The sequence below is a fragment of the Rhincodon typus genome, chromosome 7 (assembly GCF_021869965.1).
Source record: "Rhincodon typus isolate 14 chromosome 7, sRhiTyp1.1, whole genome shotgun sequence".
Taxonomy (NCBI): domain Eukaryota; kingdom Metazoa; phylum Chordata; class Chondrichthyes; order Orectolobiformes; family Rhincodontidae; genus Rhincodon; species Rhincodon typus.
The window spans coordinates 35,826,310-35,843,249 of NC_063338.1; the positions used below are offsets into that span (position 1 = coordinate 35,826,310).

Below are 16,940 nucleotides of genomic sequence, written 5' to 3' on the forward strand. Positions count from 1 at the left end.
AGCTATGTGTAAGCTGCTAGCACCAAGGCTCACTAATTACATCGGAATTCCTGCCACTCAGCTCTGTGATTGTTGTGTTAGGTGGCCAGCCAATCAGTAAAATTCTGGCTAATGTTTCATATCAATGATAGGAATTTAACCCCTGCACAGTATGGTGAACTTTACCTTTCCTTTCTGAAAAAGACGTTTAAATACTCTAAAGTACAACATTCTCTTTAATCAACCTCTTTGACTTTTTTTGTGGAAACTCCACACTTCCCCAGAAAGCTGCAAGATTCAATTTGTACTGTGAATACTACTGAATAATTACAGAACATCAGTGATTATCAAACAGAAGTTCAATTCTTGAATTGCTTTAAGTTCCTAATCAAAGATTCTCCACTGAGAAGTATGTGCATAAATGACTTATAAATGACTTTCAAGTTACAAAGTTGAAGGGATATTTGTAGTTTGTGGATATAATTTATAAGTTCTCTAGAGAACTGAAGGAACTGCCATTAATTAAAATGTTATTTTCCATAATAGCAGTTTAAATGTGTACTATTAGGCGTTCTGAAAAATGACACTTTCTTGCGTCCCACATGTTGGCTGTTGGACCTATAAGGAATTTTCATGGTGGTACTAATGGAGCACGCTTAATGTCTTTCTATGACCTTCCCTTATTCGCTTAAAGGAATTGATATCTCTGCTAAAACAGCAAAACATCAAATGCTCATCTACCAAACTTATCAACTGAAATCTGTACATTTTGTGTTTATTGTACAGCACAATTTAGATTATTTCTTGGCATATTTACTTTAAGATTGGTGATTCAAATTGTATCTGAAGAGAGTTTTTTAATCAGAATAGAATCCCTACAGTGTGGAAACAGGCCATTTGACCCATCGAGTCCACACCAACCATCTGAAGAGTATCCCACCCAGACACACCACTCTACCCTATCCCTGTGTATTTCCCATGGCTTATCCACCTAACCTGCATATCCCTGGACACTATGGGAAATTGAGCATGGCCAATCCACCTAATTTGCATACATTTGGACTGTGGGAGGAAACTGGAGGAAACCTGTTCAGACACGGGGAGAGTGTGCAAACTCCACACAGACAGTCGTCCGAGGCCAGAATTAAACCTGGATCCCTGTCACTGTGAGGCAGCAGTGCTAACCACTGAGCCACCGTGCCACCTGTGCTACTGTGGATTGATTTGCAAGTATGCTATCTAACTAATACTTTTTCGAGGTTTGCAGTATGGTCTACCAAAGTGGGTGTATGCATATAATTGTAGGTATTATACGTACAACATATTTCCATTAAGTGAATGATACTGATATGGAGCTAATAGAATGTAATGCTGCACTTGTGTGAATAGCTGAGAAGCATCTTGCATATTTTTACTGTTATAGAGTCATAGAGTCACAAAGCACAGAAACAGACCCTTCAGTCCAACTCATTCATGCTGACCAGACATCCCAATCTGACCGAGTCTCATTTGCCAGCATTTGGCCCATATCCCTCTAAACCTTACCTATTCATATGCCCATCCAGATGCTTCTAAATGTTGTAACTGTACCCGCCTCCATCACTTTGTCTGGCAGCTTGTTCCATACATGTGCCACCCTAGCATGAAAATGTTGCCCCTCAGGTCCTTTTTTAAATCTTTCCCCTCTCACCTTAAACCTAATGCTTTTGGTTTTGGACTCCCCCACCCTAAGAAAAAGACCATGGCCATTCACCTTATTCAGACCTATCGTGATTTTATAAACCTCTATAAGGTCACCCCTCAATCTTCGACACTCCAGGGAAAATAGCTCCAGCCTTTTCAGCCTCACCCTGTAGCTCAAACCGTGCAGTCCCGGCAGCATCATTGTAAATCTTTTCTGCACCTTCTCCAAGTTTAACAACTTCCTTCCTATAGAAGGGTGACCAGAATTGTACACAGTATTCCAAAAGTGGCCTCACCAATGTCTTGTATGAACATTAATGCAATTGTCAGGAATGGAGCTGAGATGGTATGATGTTGATAAAGTGCAAATTATGATTGTTCAGCGATTGGCACTGATTGTGGTGAAATGCCCAGTTACAGAAAGAAATGTTTCAATTTAGATTCATTCATATATTGTCACCTCATGCTACTAAAGTTGTGGACTTGTTGCACAAACCAGAATCATAGAGTAAAATTCAGAGTGGAGGATTTTTGTATTTATTCATAATATGTGGTGCCAAATGCTCAAAAATAATCAATCGCGACTAACAAAGGAAATTCAGGATTGTATAAGATTTTAGAAGATGCCTATAACATTGCCAGAAATTCTGAGAATTGGGAGGTTTTGTTTAGAATGCATCTAACAGAGGACGAAGAAACTAATAAGTACCTACACTTATTGCACATTCCTAATTGCCTGGAGATGATTATGACAAGCAATCTTTTTGAACAGCCACAAACCATATGATGTATGCACCAATAATGCTGAGAGGTAGGGTGTTCCAGCATTTTGACCAAGTGGCACTGAAGGGATGGTACTTTATTTCCAACTCAGGATGGTGAATGGCTGAGAGAGGAATTCACAAGCGATGATTCCCATGCTTTTACTGTCTTTATCCTTCTAAGTGATAGAGATAATGAGTCTGAAAGATGTTTTCAGAGAATCCTTGAGAAGTTGCTACAGTATACCTTGTAGATGGTTTACTTCTCACTGAGTGGAGAGTATTCTGTTGAACCTCTGTCTTGTGCCTTGTAGGATAGTCTTTGAGAAGTCAAAAGGTGAGTTATTTACCACAGAATTCTCAGACTCTAACCTAGTTTTGCACCCACAGTAAATTTGTTACTGGCCTAGTTACATTTCTGGACAATAGGATATTGACAGTGGGGTTCCAGAGATGGTAAACCCCTGTGAATGTCGAGTGGAAGTCCTTGGAATCTTTTTGTTTCAGATGGTCACCACCTATGTATTCAAGAGGGAGCTGGATGTGGCCCTTGTGACTAAAGGGGTATGGGGAGAGGGTGGGAATAGAATACTGAGATTGCATGATTGTATTGAATGGTGGTGCAGGCTCGAAGGGCCGAATGGCCTACTCCTGCACCTATTTTCTATGTTTCTGTGTCTGTGTTTCTGACAATTGTGGGGCATAAATGTTATTTGCAATTGTAAGCCCAGGCCTGACCACTAAAATTTACAATTATATTGGTCTGGAATTCACAGTTGTGCTGACAGTGAAACTGTAAGCATTTTTTGTTATTTTGCAAACCAGTCAATTTTCTGATGTCTGCACATTCAAAGATAAAGTTGGAATTCCTGAACTTCTGCTGGTACATCACAATGTTACATAATGTACCCATTTACAGACTTTACAAATGCAATCAGCACAGAAATCAATGAATTTACCTGAACTCCAAATTTTTAAGGACTATTTTCTCTATAAAAAGAGAACATTGAAAATGTTGAACTCTGTTAAATTGGGTGCAATTGGGTATTTACAGGCAAAATAAGATATAATTGCTGCTGAACCAACACTCTAGTTTTGAGAAACTAGTTTTGTAAGTATACGATGTTATTCTCTCTATTCCTTGATAAATATTTCCTGACTTTTAAAAGCTAAACATAATTTTAATTTTTCTTAGCTTTTTTAATGATTTTACAGTTTCTACTTTAATCCCAAGTGTATGTCTCATTTCTCAATTAATTTTCTGTAAAACACTTAATAGTTGAATTATCTTTTTTTTTAGCTTGTGGTTTGCTCTCAGTGAGAATTTTTCAATCTAATTGAAAGACAATCTGACAGGTTGTTCCAGAGATAGTAGGAACTGCAGATGCTGGAGAATCCGAGACAACAAGGTGCAGGGCTGGATGAACACAGCAGGCCAAGCAGCATCATAGGAGCAGAAAGGTTAACGTTTCGGGCCTAGACCCTTCATCAGGATGAATGCTTGAGTAAAAGTCATAAAAAATGGCGTTTAAAGTTCCACAGCTTCCTAAATCTTTGTGGACATCAGTTCGTTCGGTCAATGGCGAGTGTTGATCCCTTCACCGCTGACCACAAAATATAGAACTTATATTTCAGGTTAAATTTCAAGTTAAACCACTACAATAACACTCACGTTCTGAGACAATGCTGGACTTGCTTTCTCTTAACCAATGTCTGTCAACCTTCTTGCTGCTCTAAGTGCACCTGGCTCTGCATTCATAGTCTTCATGCATGGTAGCCTACACCAGCTTTCTGTTTTTATGTACTCCTACAAAAGTGGACAACAGAATGATTTTAGAGGGTGTTGTGACGTTGGATAGAGTACCTGTGGATTGGGAGGCCGGAAGTTAGAATTTGCTGTTTTTAAGATGCTGAGGGCCGGGGTTGGGGTAGGGGTGGGGGGGTGCATTGCGTGGTGCCTTTAAAAGATAATGTGCTTTATCTATGGTTAGAGATTTAAAACAGGTGTCTGTGAGCAACAGCATGAAAGTTTGTAAGTACACGGAGAGCAACCACATTGAAACATTTGTATCAAAAAGCCATAGGGTTAGCAGCCCAAGTAGCATTTTTTTTAACGAAGACAACAAGTTTTGAATTTAGCCAATCAATTTCAACCAGGCACTTAGATACCAAAAACCAATTAAATTTAAATCTGACATTTCGGGCCTTTTTTTTCTGAAGAAGGGTCTAGGCCCGAAACGTCAGCTTTCCTGCTCCTCTGCTGTGTTCATCCAGCTCTACACCTTGTTATCTCAGATTCTCCCACATCTGCAGTTCCTACTATCTCTAAATTTAAATCTGATGGTTTTGAGAACATAAGACCCATCCAAGTGTAAGAAATTGACAGGTCATCAGGGCGAAATAAGAAAATGGCAGTTATACAAATCTAGGAGAGCTAGCTGCCATCTGTCAGAGTTAACCGCTCTCATCTCTCAAGAGAGAATTGTAGACTCTCACAGTTTTCCCTAAGTCTTAGAGAAGGGACCATCTAAAGAACAAAGGTACCTATGGCACAACTAGTTAATATTCCTGACAGAAGGATCGACAGAGAAGGCATTCCTGACAGAGGAATAGATGGAGAAGGCACAGAGCATTCCGAATGACATAACCTGGCTGTAATTACGAGAGACTAAATTCTATTTTTTTTATTTTATGAGTGGAATTTGTATCTATTGCAACAGCATACCATTAGAATCTTGTTTTATTTGGGAACAGATAGTAATTAGAATGGGTTTGTTCAGTTTGTTAATAGTGTAGTTAATTTGTTCAATGTTAGATTTAGATAAATACATTGTTACTTGTTGATTGTAAAGTGAGTGTCAGAGATTTATTTTATTTAACCACTAGAAGTTGCTGAAAGACAGGTTACACCACTTTTCACACTCGTTTTACAGATTGTAGGGTGAGGTACTTCTCTTTGGGTGTTTCAATTTTAATTGTCAGTGGGGTTCAACCTCCACTTTAAAACAGATTGGGGACTCATGTCTGGGGATTTGAATGGATGTGAGTGGATTTGAATTAATTTCAATGGATCTGAAAGAACTTGAATGGATCTGAACTGATCTGAACAGATTTTGACAGATTTGAACAGATTTGGGGTACAAAAGTCCCAGCAGATTTAAACAGACTTTGGGACTGGTGTCCTAGATCTTTCTAAGAAAAACCTAAGCGAGAAATGGAAAATCTGTTTAATTTTGGTTGCTTGTTGTTAGTTAAATCAAAAGTTGGGAAATGGCTCTTATCATTGCCAAAGAGGTTCTCAGGGTCGAAGATGCTTCCCAAATTTGCTGAGAAAATTTAGAAAGACAACAAAAAGGGAACACTTTTAGAATTAGCAGACAGGCTAAAATTGGGTTCAATTAGGGATAAGACGAAAGCTGAAATTGTAATAGAGTTAGCCAAGCATTTAGGTATTTCAGAGAAATAGTCAAGTGTAGTGAAGTTAGAACAAATTAAATTGCTAATTAGACAATTGGAGTTAAAAGATAAAGAAAGGGAAAGAAGATTCCTAGCTGAAGAAAAAGAAAAGATAGCCAGGGCAGAAGAGAAAGAAAGGGAAAGAAGGTTTCTAGCTGAACAAAAAGAAAAAGGAAAGAATCACCTGAGCAGAACAAAAAGTGAAAGAGAGAGTTTGAACTTCAGAAGTTGGCCATTAGACAGGAAAGTCAATTTAAAAAGATGGAGATGAAGGTAGAAGGTAGGTTTAGTAAGGAAGATAGTGATGATAAGCAAACTCATCGTAGCCAAAGGCCTGGTAGGGATATATACAATTATGTCAAAACATTACCAAAATTTGATGAAAAAGATGTAGAGGCCTTTTTCATTTCTTTTGATAAATTGACGAAACAGATGAACTGGCCAGAGACCATGTGGGTAATGTTAATTCAGACAAAGTTGGTAGGCAGGTCTTGCGAGGTGTTTACAGCACTGTCAGAGGAGATATCAGGAGATTATGAAGGATGAATAAGAAAACTGTGAGATCGTCCATTTCAGCAGAAAGAAACAAAAATAAGCATATTGTCTAAAAGGTGAGAGATTGCAGAGCTCCGAGATGCAGAAGAATTTGAATGTCTTTATGCAGGAATTGCAAAAGGTTAGTGTGCAAGTTTGGAAATGATTCGGAACGCTATTAGAATTTTATTGTTTATTATGGGGGAATTGAAATCAAAAGTAGGAAGGTTATGTTTCGGTTATACAGGTCATCAGTGAAACTACATTTGGACTACTGCATACAATCCAAAAACATACGTTTATATTATAACATATGTTCTGGAAAGAAGCTTTCTAAGCAAGACGTCAATTGGCTTTCTGGATTTTGAAATAAAGTAGTGAGTAACACTGTTTTATGTCATTTTTTTCCAACTACCATAAACATCAAATTCATACCAACAAGGCATATATTCACTAATAAAAGACATTGCATTTATACAGTACACTTTGGATGGAGCCAGCTCCAAGCAACTTTACAGAGGAGACAAAATGTAGGAATTGTTAAGCAAATGGACAACAAGTTATAAAAAGAGCACTAAGAAGCTTTCAGAAATGGCAGATGAAATTTAAAATAGAGAATTCTGATGTGATTCATGTTAGAAGAATAACATGGACAGTCAATATGAAATAAACAATACAATTCTGAAGTGTGTACAGGAACAAAGGGATCTCGGACTGTACATGCACATATCATTAGAGTATGAGATAAAAAAATGATGAATTAAGATCCTAGGTTCATTATCAGGAGTATAGACCCCAAATGCAAAGAACTTATGATGAGCATGTACTAAATACTGGTTCAGTTTCAGTTGGAACATGTATCCATTTCTTGACACCACACATTAGGAAGGCATTTAAAAGAGTACAGGAAACATTCATGAGAACGTTTCCAGGGATGAGCTATGTAGACAGGTTGGAGAGTCTGGACTCAGTCTTAGAGAATTTTAGATGATTGACAAAAGGAGCAATGACAGCGTAAGGAAAACTTCTTTTGAAGCAGCAAATGCTTTGGATTTGGAATGGACTGTTTTGGAGTGAGGTGAAAGCAGATTCAATCAAGGCCTTTGAAAGAGAAATGCATAATCATCTGAAAAAAGAAAAAGAAATGCAAAATTAAAGGGAAAATGTATGAGAATGGGAGTAGGTGAGTTGTTCTTTCTGAGACCTGACACAAATACAGATACAATAGGCCAAATGGTCTCCTGTGTTTAAATAATCTAAGATGTAAGAACTGGGAGTTGTGAAGTCCATGATGAGGATATCAGAAATTTTGAATTTGTAGTGCTGTGAAACTGAAAGCAATTACTGAGAGTTTGAGAATAAGGGAGAGTATTTTTAACTTGGGGGTAATCTCCTTTTATAAAGTCTAGTTTTGTAAGTTTAATTGCAATTAGCATCTTACTTAAATTTACTGCTCCTAAGTTTTAAATTTCTTCCAGGCTTGAATGGAGCTAATCAAGCTCCCTACTGGAGAGAGAGTGCTATCAGCTAACTAATTAACCGACCTAAACTGAATTGGTAAGTACCTTATTGTAGATTCCTCAGAATTTTAGTAGTGTACACAAGAGGTTAAGTGCAGTACAGTGAGTGCAGTGGGATACTGTGGGATCACCGTGAGTTTGGTGAGTAAGAGAATTAATTGAGAAGGAGGTGTTGATTTTGCTGACAGGGGTTCATGATCACAGTTACCTAAGATAGGCAGTCCACAAATTGTAGCAATTTTCTGATAGCTTAGTGAGTTTGCTAAAAAGCAGCAGTTTAGATACAACACATTAGTTAATTAGATAAGGAAAGTGTGAAACCATGGCAGATGAGAACATTTCATCAATTTCAAAGCTGTTTTGTAGAATGAGGAGCAGGCCGAGTATTCACCCGGATGTTTTCCAGTCTTTTCAGACAGGAATCTTTTATTGTAGCAGTCCTTGTTAGTCCTTTTGGGGTGATTTCAGGGAACTGTTGGTCTCCTCTCAAGAAGATTGTGGTTCGATCTGCTGGATCCTCTCATTCTTTATTCTCTTTCTCCCCACATACCCCCATTGAAGAAAAAGAGGAGATGTGGCAGTATTTGTTAAGAAAAGCATGGCATTGCTGGGGAAAGAGGATGTCTCAGATGTTTCTCGGACAGGATTGATTTGACTCGAGCAAAGGAGCAAGCAGGGTGAAATTACATTACTCAGTGTGATCTACAGATCACCAACCAGTAAGAAGAAGAATGGAAAGGAACAAATTCTGCAAGGAAACTACAAAAAGGTGCAAGAATTATAGAATAGTTATAATGAAGGACTTTAATTAGTCATATAAATTGGGATAGTGGTAGTGTTAAAGAAGAGAAAGCACTCTTAGATTGTGTTCAGGCAACAGAGGTGAAGCTTTCCAGACTATAAAACATTGCTTGTGTTTCACAGCCATGAGTAGGATTGATTTGTAATGTTGAAGATGTCTGTAATGTTGTGGTCAAAAATGCTTGTGGCCTAGATTTTTAGTCAATACAACGTATGTCATGGAATCCCTATAGTGTGGAAAGAGGCCATGCAGCCCAGTAAGTCTGTACACAATAAGTCAATTCACAATGTTAACAGTACGGCTATCTACTTTGCATTTCTGATTAAGGGCAGCACAGTGGCTCAGTGGTTAGCACTGTTCAGACAGTCGATGTGGTGTGGACTCGATGGATCAAAAGGCCTGCTTCCACACTGTAGGGATTCTATGATGTATAACCTATGATTAATGTAAAACATATTACCACATTGAGTTTTCCTATATCCCTCTAGGCCTGTACTTCTCCGCATTGCAGTCTCACTCTCATTTTTGGAATTGATAAGATCATGGAAGTAATTCCTGCACTGTATTAAAGCCCTTTTCATGTCATTAAGTTTTTAGCCTCTGCTACGGCCTTCTCCCAGACTGTGTTGGTCAGGTTGGGAGGTCTCCTCTTACCATCAGCTGATATTCAGGTCTCCTCCCTAGCACGAAGGGCCTGGATGAGAGCTCACAAGGAGGCATCATTGAACCCTAGGGCTGTCCTCTTCCTTCTGTGTGAGTCATCATCCCTCTGCATTCTCGCAGCCATCTGTGGAGACGCAAGAAGTTGAAGCGCAATTTACACAATCTGTAACCATCTACAGTTTGCTTAAAATTAAGCAAGCCTTCTCCATGGGACCCATTAAATAAGTAGAAGTCATGGGCTGACAAAATTTTGACTGGATGTGCCGCCTTTCATCAAGGCATCGGGTGAGTATCCCACACCATGGTAGTCCCATTGGCATAGAAAAGGCTTGGTGGCCTTTAATCTGCTTGTTTCCATGTAATGGTCTCTCTAAAGCAATGGTTGAGAATTGGCAATCGGCCAGCTCCCTGGTAGGGCTCCAACCCAAAGCATCATCACAGAACATTCAGGGCACAGTTTCAAGTCACACTTTTCTAGAAGATCAACTCCTAGCTTTCTCCAGAAAATAAAAAAAAAACTGTGTTTCCAAAACTTCAGCCTTTCATGTCTTTTAAATTTAATGCGTGAAGGAACAGAAAGCTCAAGTCACTGCATCTTATTGCACTTTTAGTATAAATATTTGTTTAGAGTTTTCAAAACTGACATGGATTCATTTATTTAGAGAGCAATTGGAACATTCATTGAAGGACAATCAACTGGGGGGTATTTTTTTTAGATAAGATCCAACCTTGTTCTGAATGATTTCTATGTGCGAAATAACACTCAAAGGCTCTAAGATTGATCAAGGTGAGATTTTAATTTTGTAATCTGGACTGAGTGGAGACTGCAAGTTGTACTTTTTTTTAAGAATATATCCTGCTGGGTTATGCATGACAGAAGTGTGAATTTTCATCATTGCCTCCTGCCTCAAACCTAATGAAATGGCACAGAGATCATAAGCTTGGTCATGTTTGCTTTCTCAGCTTATCAAAGGTGGATTGGTTTTCATCACCATATTTCAAGGAGCAACCATTTCTAATTAATTTTAAATGTCAGCATCTTTCCATAATGTCATAATACTTTGATATTTAACCACAAAATTGAAGTTTCATTATTTCTACTGTTGTGAATTAAACACAAGAAAGTGATAGTGCTAAGCTGGTCAGGAAACTAAATAGGGTTTCAGTTTCATGGTCTTGAATTATCCAGCTATCAGAAAATTGCATCTTTTTTTAATGATACTTGCTGTTCTATTCTTTAATCCATTCTCTTTTAAAAGTACTGTCAATATACATATCTTAGAATTTGTATCTAAGTTATCATAATTAAAACTGAATGCGGCCTAGCAATGCGATGCTCTTAGAACACAGGAGTTAAATTTCCTGGTCTTCAATTCCACTAGTCTGACAATGCAGTACTTTTACCAGTCCATGATAACAAACACAGAACCCATCACAAATTAGCTCATTTATATTTTTGGGTGAGAGCAATTCTAAAATGGTTACATCTCAAAGGAAGCAATTTGACCTGCTCCATCTATACCAATTCTCTGCAAGTAAAATTCACAGTCACAACTCTGCCTTTCCTCTACAGTCCTGCAACTTCTTTCTCTTTAGATAATTCTCCAATTCTCTTTTGAAAGTCACAATTGAATCTGCCTTCACCACACCGTCAGGTGGTACTTTCTGGATCCGAACCACATGCTGAAAAGGACTTTTCTTCACATTATCGTCACTTTGTTCAACAATCTCTGAAATCTCATTCTCAATCCTTTCACCAACTGGAACTGTTTCTTCCCATCTACTCCATTCAGGCCCCTTGGAACAGTGAAGATCTCCATTCAATCTCCTTTGAATCTCTCCTGTTTTATGATGTGTTATGTCTCGTGATCAGTGTATGTGTATAGTTTTAAGAAGCATTCAAATGATAGAATTGTTGTATCATAGCATGTAACTCAAGGCATAAAGGTCTTACCTTGCCATCTAACTTCAGGATCACTTAAGGCATTGCATACAATTGGAAACATGCCGTTCTGTTGTGACTGATAACTTAATATTAGACCAGATGCTTATGCATTTATGAATGTAATATTTGTGCATAATAGTCAGCTGCAATAAATATCTGTTGGATTTTACAATAAAAGGAAATCCATGCCAGAACAAAGAACAAAGAAAAATATAGCACAGGAACAGGCCCTTTGGCCCTCCAAGCCTGCACAGACACATTTTGCCCTTCTATACTAAAACTGTCTTCACTTACAGGATCCATATCCCTCTATTCCCTTCCTATTCATGTATTCGTCCAGGTGCTTCCTGAATGCTGCAATCGTGGCTGCTTCCACCACCTACTCTGGCAGTGCATTCCAGGCTCTCACCATGCTTTGTGCAAAAAACCTGCCTTGCAAATCTCTTTTAAACTACCCCCCCACCCCCAACCTTGAACCTGTGTCCTCTAGTAATTGACCCCTCCGGCCTGGGAAAAAGCCTCACACTTTCCACTCTATCCATGCCATTAACAATCTTATCAATTTCTATCAGGTTGCCCCTCAACTTCCTGTGTTCCAGTTTACCCAACCTTTCTTCATTGCTAAAATCCCCTATACCAGGTAACATCCTGGTAAACCTCTTCTGTACCGTCTCCAAAGCATCCACATCCTTTTGGTAGTGTGATGACCAGAACTGTATGCAATATTCCCAGTGTGGCCTAATTAATGTACTACAAAGCTGCAGCATAACTTGCTTAACCTTATACTCAATACCCCTTCCAATGAAGGCAAATATGCCATGGGCCTTTTTCGCTATCTTATCTACCTGTACTGCTACCTTCAGTGATCTGTGGACCTGCACACCCAGCTTCCTCTGCATATTAATACTTCTAAGGATTCTAACACTCACTGTATAATTTCCACATGTACTTGACCTTCCAAAATGCATCACCTCATATTTGTCCGGATTAAACTCCATCTGCTATTTTTCTGCCCATGCCTCCAACTGATCTATAGTCTGCTGTATCCTCTGACAATCTTTCTCACTATCTGCAACTCTACCAATCTTTGTATCATCCATAAACTTAGAAATTATACCAGCCACGTTTTCCTCCAAATCATTTGTATAGACCATGAACAGCAGAGGTCCAAGTACTGATCCCTGTGGAACACCACTAGTCACAACTCTCAATTCTGAAAAGTATCCTTCTACCACTACCCTCTATCTCCAATGACTAAGCCAGTTTTGTATCCATCTTGCCAACTGATTCTTGATACTATTTGACCTTTTGTACCAGTCTGGCATGAGTGACTTTGTCAAAGGCTTTACTGAAGTCCTTGTAGAGAACATCAATTGCTTTTCCCTCATTAGTCATCTTTGTCACCTCCTCAAAAAACTCGATCAAGTTGGTGAGGCACAATATGTCCCGCACAAAACCATGCTGTCTATAGCTAATAGGTTTTTTGTATTATAAACAAAGTCACATCAGGTAAATCAACATGTTGGGAGGCAAAATCACATCATATGATGAATAGTCTCAACATCTCCAAACACATTACTGATCCACATTACTGATCATCATCAGTGGGACCATTCTTGTGAACCTTTTTAACATCCTCTCTAATGCCTTCACATCGTTTCTAATGTGTGTTGCCCAGAATTGGACACAATACTTCATGAGGAGCAGTTATAGACTTAATCTCACAGGAGAGGAAGGAGGGCCACATTTAAAAGTGAGGCACATATGGAAAGGGACAAAGTTCTGAAATAATTGCAGAATCATGGCCAAAAATAGATTGATAACTCCTCTTGTTGGTACAACTGCCTCAGTATAACAGACCCACTATTATTCCTGATCCTTTTTCCCTAGTTCCTATGATCTCATAAGCAATATATGCTTAGAATGAGACGATTTACTGCCTGTAAATTATTTCCACCCTAAGAGAGGCTATGGCAGAATAATCATCCTATCTTCACAGCAGCAATCTTGCCAGCTGAATTTTGCAATATTGTTCAAAATTACTACTGCAACCTATTGCAATTCTGGTTTATGTTTTCCGTTGTTTGGAAGTGTGATGGGAGATGGTTAAGTGTTCTGTATGCTCTTGCTCAGGATACAAGAGATAAATATATAGATCTAGTCATGTCACTGATGAGGAACCATATGTGTGCTCTTATTCCAGTAGTGCACTTCTGATGCCAATTCTTTGCATTATCATTGAACGCTTCATGAGCATTTTCTTCCAGGTACGACTGATTGTGAAGATTACAATCACTGGATAGTTAACACCTAACCAAATGACTTGATCTTTCGGTTTAACAGATGATTGTTCTTTGGTTCCAAGCAGAGCTATTACACTTTGCAGGAGGACCTCATAGCAGATGATACTAAATAATCTGGCCTTCCCACAACATTCATTACTTACTCATTGCCAATTAAAGAATTAGACCAGAGATGGTAAACTCCTTCCTTAATTAACAGGAAGGCCTTGTTTCTGTGCCCGTTTGCAATGCTCAGGAAGCATATTAAAATTAAGAGGAGGGTTTACTTTGTGTTATTCAATGAGGCCAATCCTTTGCATGTCCATGCAACAAGCAAGCGCAGCGTCAAATTATTGTTCTTGGTGGGTGCAGTTACATTTCCAATGCACTATCAGAGCTCGTAGTAAATATCACATGGATTGGATTCAATTCAATTTTGTTGATCCTATCTTTTGACCATAATAGTATATAATTTTGATGCTCCAATATCACATTGAAACTTCTGCTGCAATGTGCACACAGATGACAGCTGAATTGAGATTAGTTGTTTTGTCTTCATAATTAAATGCAGAGATGCTGCATAGAGTGATTTCTAGCCTCACTGCTCCGGATGCAATGTCATCTCTTTTTGGTTAACGGTACGATATCAGAGCTTTTTTCTCATTTATAAACTGCATCATGACAGTTTGGAGGGTGGAGGGACCATAAGTTCTTCAAAGTTCTCGACGTATCATTACACATGAGCGGGCTTTGTACAAACATCTGCACATTTGCAGATGGTCAGAAATTTGAAATATAAATTCCGAGCTCAGTTGTCAAAATCCCCAGACTATTGCTATGACTATATGCAGACTATGTGCACAATGAGCAAATAGCTATCAAACCCTTGAAGAACGTTAGTAGTGACAACATCCATAATGCTCTAACATCAGGTCACAGCAGGGTCCATCTTCCCAAACAGTGATGAATTTGAAGAAGATAGCAATTACAAGACTAAAAGTTCAAGTGATTAGTTTAATTGACAGTAAAAGGACCCCTGGAAATTATATATGATTTTTTGATTTTTCACTTCAGCAGGTCTTTGGCTATTTCCCCAATCTCTCGTTTCTCAATTACAAAATGGGAGTGATTTCGGTTACAGGTGTTCAAAGCAATCCGGCAAGAGGACGATGGGATTATCTGGTCTCTTGTGAGTTTTTTAAAAAATCAGCTGAAGTTTCAGCATTGAGTTATTAATGCTGTTGCAAACCCAAGTGCACTTTAATAACCCAGCAATGAATGTTGATGAGTCTGTGGAGCGTAGTCTGTTCACAGCAGTCTCTGTCTGTCATCCCGTCTCAAAGGATCTGACGGGAGACACTCCTGGGAGTCTAAATCACCAAGCTGTAAATTATTATCCTTTATCTCCTATGTAGTAAGTTCATTTCTTGTAGCTAACGTTTAATAGGGAGTCTTTATCATAGCTATTACATGGACATTTTTGGAACTAACTGTAATTTACATTTTCAGAATATGTTATGAAATGAAAAGTACTGGATTTGCTTTGTGGTTTATCTAAGCTTGTGAATAAGCATCAAGGTGGAAAATGTATTCCTTTGTGAGAAAGTATGAATATTAATGAATTACATAGTTCCTGTGTTCCTTTGATGTTTCTGCTTTAAGAACGGATTACAAAGTTGATTTAGACCATTGGGGAGCAAATAATTAAATGAATCTCTTGGGAAAAGTGATACATTAGATTGATACCTATCATGCCAGCTTTGTCTTTTGGTGGTTAGCCCACTTGTATTAGTGGAATACATTGCATTGTCGGCTTTGAGAATATTGACTCTCAATCTTGTATTGCAAATTTGTTCCAGTAATTTTTACTTAATTAGAAACCGACATGGGTGAGTCAATATTATTCAAAACACAAACAGAAGTAAGTCATTGCAGCCAAGGTTCTTTATGAAATAATGTCAATTACATCAGGTTTATATGAGGATGATTAACTGGTGGGAAAATGCAAACATAAGAAAGTAGAGATAAGAAAATGATTCTAATCCCATCAAGCACATTATTTTTACAAGTATTACTTATATATATTTTTTCACCTATCTTGGACTGTAAGGAAAAACAAAACAAGCTTTCATAAATTTAATTACAACAGCTATGTACTGGGAACTGAATATACTAATGACAGTTTATGCTGTAACAAATGTATATAATGCTTCACAGCACAAAGGGCTGGACCATGTACGAAATACCATATGGTTACTGATTTAAACTGAAAGCATAAATAAAATTTGATCCTTATCGAAATGCAAGCTGTAATTGTTACTGAAGCAAAATACTGGAAACCTTAAATAAAAACAGAAAATGGCGCAAGTACTCAATGCGTCTAGCAGCATCTGTGGAGAGAGAAACAAAATGAAAGGGCTGGATTTCACCAACCTTCTGAAGCCCTCTGGGAGGTGAATGCAAATGACCCCATAAATGGTGAGAAGAGATGGGGGTCAATGGTGTGCCTGAGCCTTCCTGTTGGTATGGTGTTTGAGAGGTGATGATTTATTCCCATTGGTTACGGAACTCCTTAAGTTCCCAATTAAGGACTATCTCCTACCATCTTTAGCATTTTACCAGTTGTAGGTGAGCCTTCTGCCACGTAGAAGATCACCAAATATAACCTGGCAGCTTCAGAGATGGGGGATCTCTTATTTGTGCACTCTTTAGCCCACAAAGAGGATATCCAGTGGCAGTGGCTGTTTTCATGGCAATGATGCTGCTTATCCTCAACAACCATGTCCATTCCCTTGATGTTGCCAGACTGATAAGAAAAGTGTCCTAGACCCTAGTGGTTGCAAAGATCACATCCTTTCATGAAGTACTGTTCTTCCAGTTAGGCTCTCAGGTCAATCCAGATAGCATTGCTGAGGAGCTTGCGGGCAACTCCGATGTACACTATTGTCCTCTTATGGGACTGCAGCTCTAAAGGCAACTATGAATGATGAATGAATGAACGATTTGAATGAATGATTTATTGTCACATTTATCTTACAAAATGTTCTGTCGCCTCGATCTGGTGCTATTTTGAGGTGCAAAAGCATAAAAAGAAAGTACTTAAGTAGAGTTCACCTTTATTGGCCAGAGTCGCAAACACGCCTCCAGGACTTCTGCAAATTCTCAGCTCCGGGCCTATTGGAGCAGGAGCCCCTTGCTCCAGGCACCAACACCGCCACAGTCAATGACCCACCACTGCCGAAAGAGTCAGTGCTTCGGGCCTACTGCAGCCAGGAGTCCCGCTCCACCATTGCTGAAGCTGACGCTCCGCTGCCA

At 38.7% G+C, this 16,940-nt stretch overlaps 1 long non-coding RNA gene across 1 annotated transcript in view; it reads left to right on the plus strand.

The window, feature by feature from the left end:
* LOC125483556 overlaps positions 1-7,958 on the plus strand; it is a 54,535-nt gene extending 46,577 nt beyond the window's left edge. Inside the window, exon 3 of the long non-coding RNA XR_007262505.1 lies at positions 7,892-7,958. This is a non-coding gene — a long non-coding RNA (uncharacterized LOC125483556). The remainder of the gene's footprint in view (positions 1-7,891) is intronic.
* Positions 7,959-16,940: the final 8,982 nt, after the last annotated feature.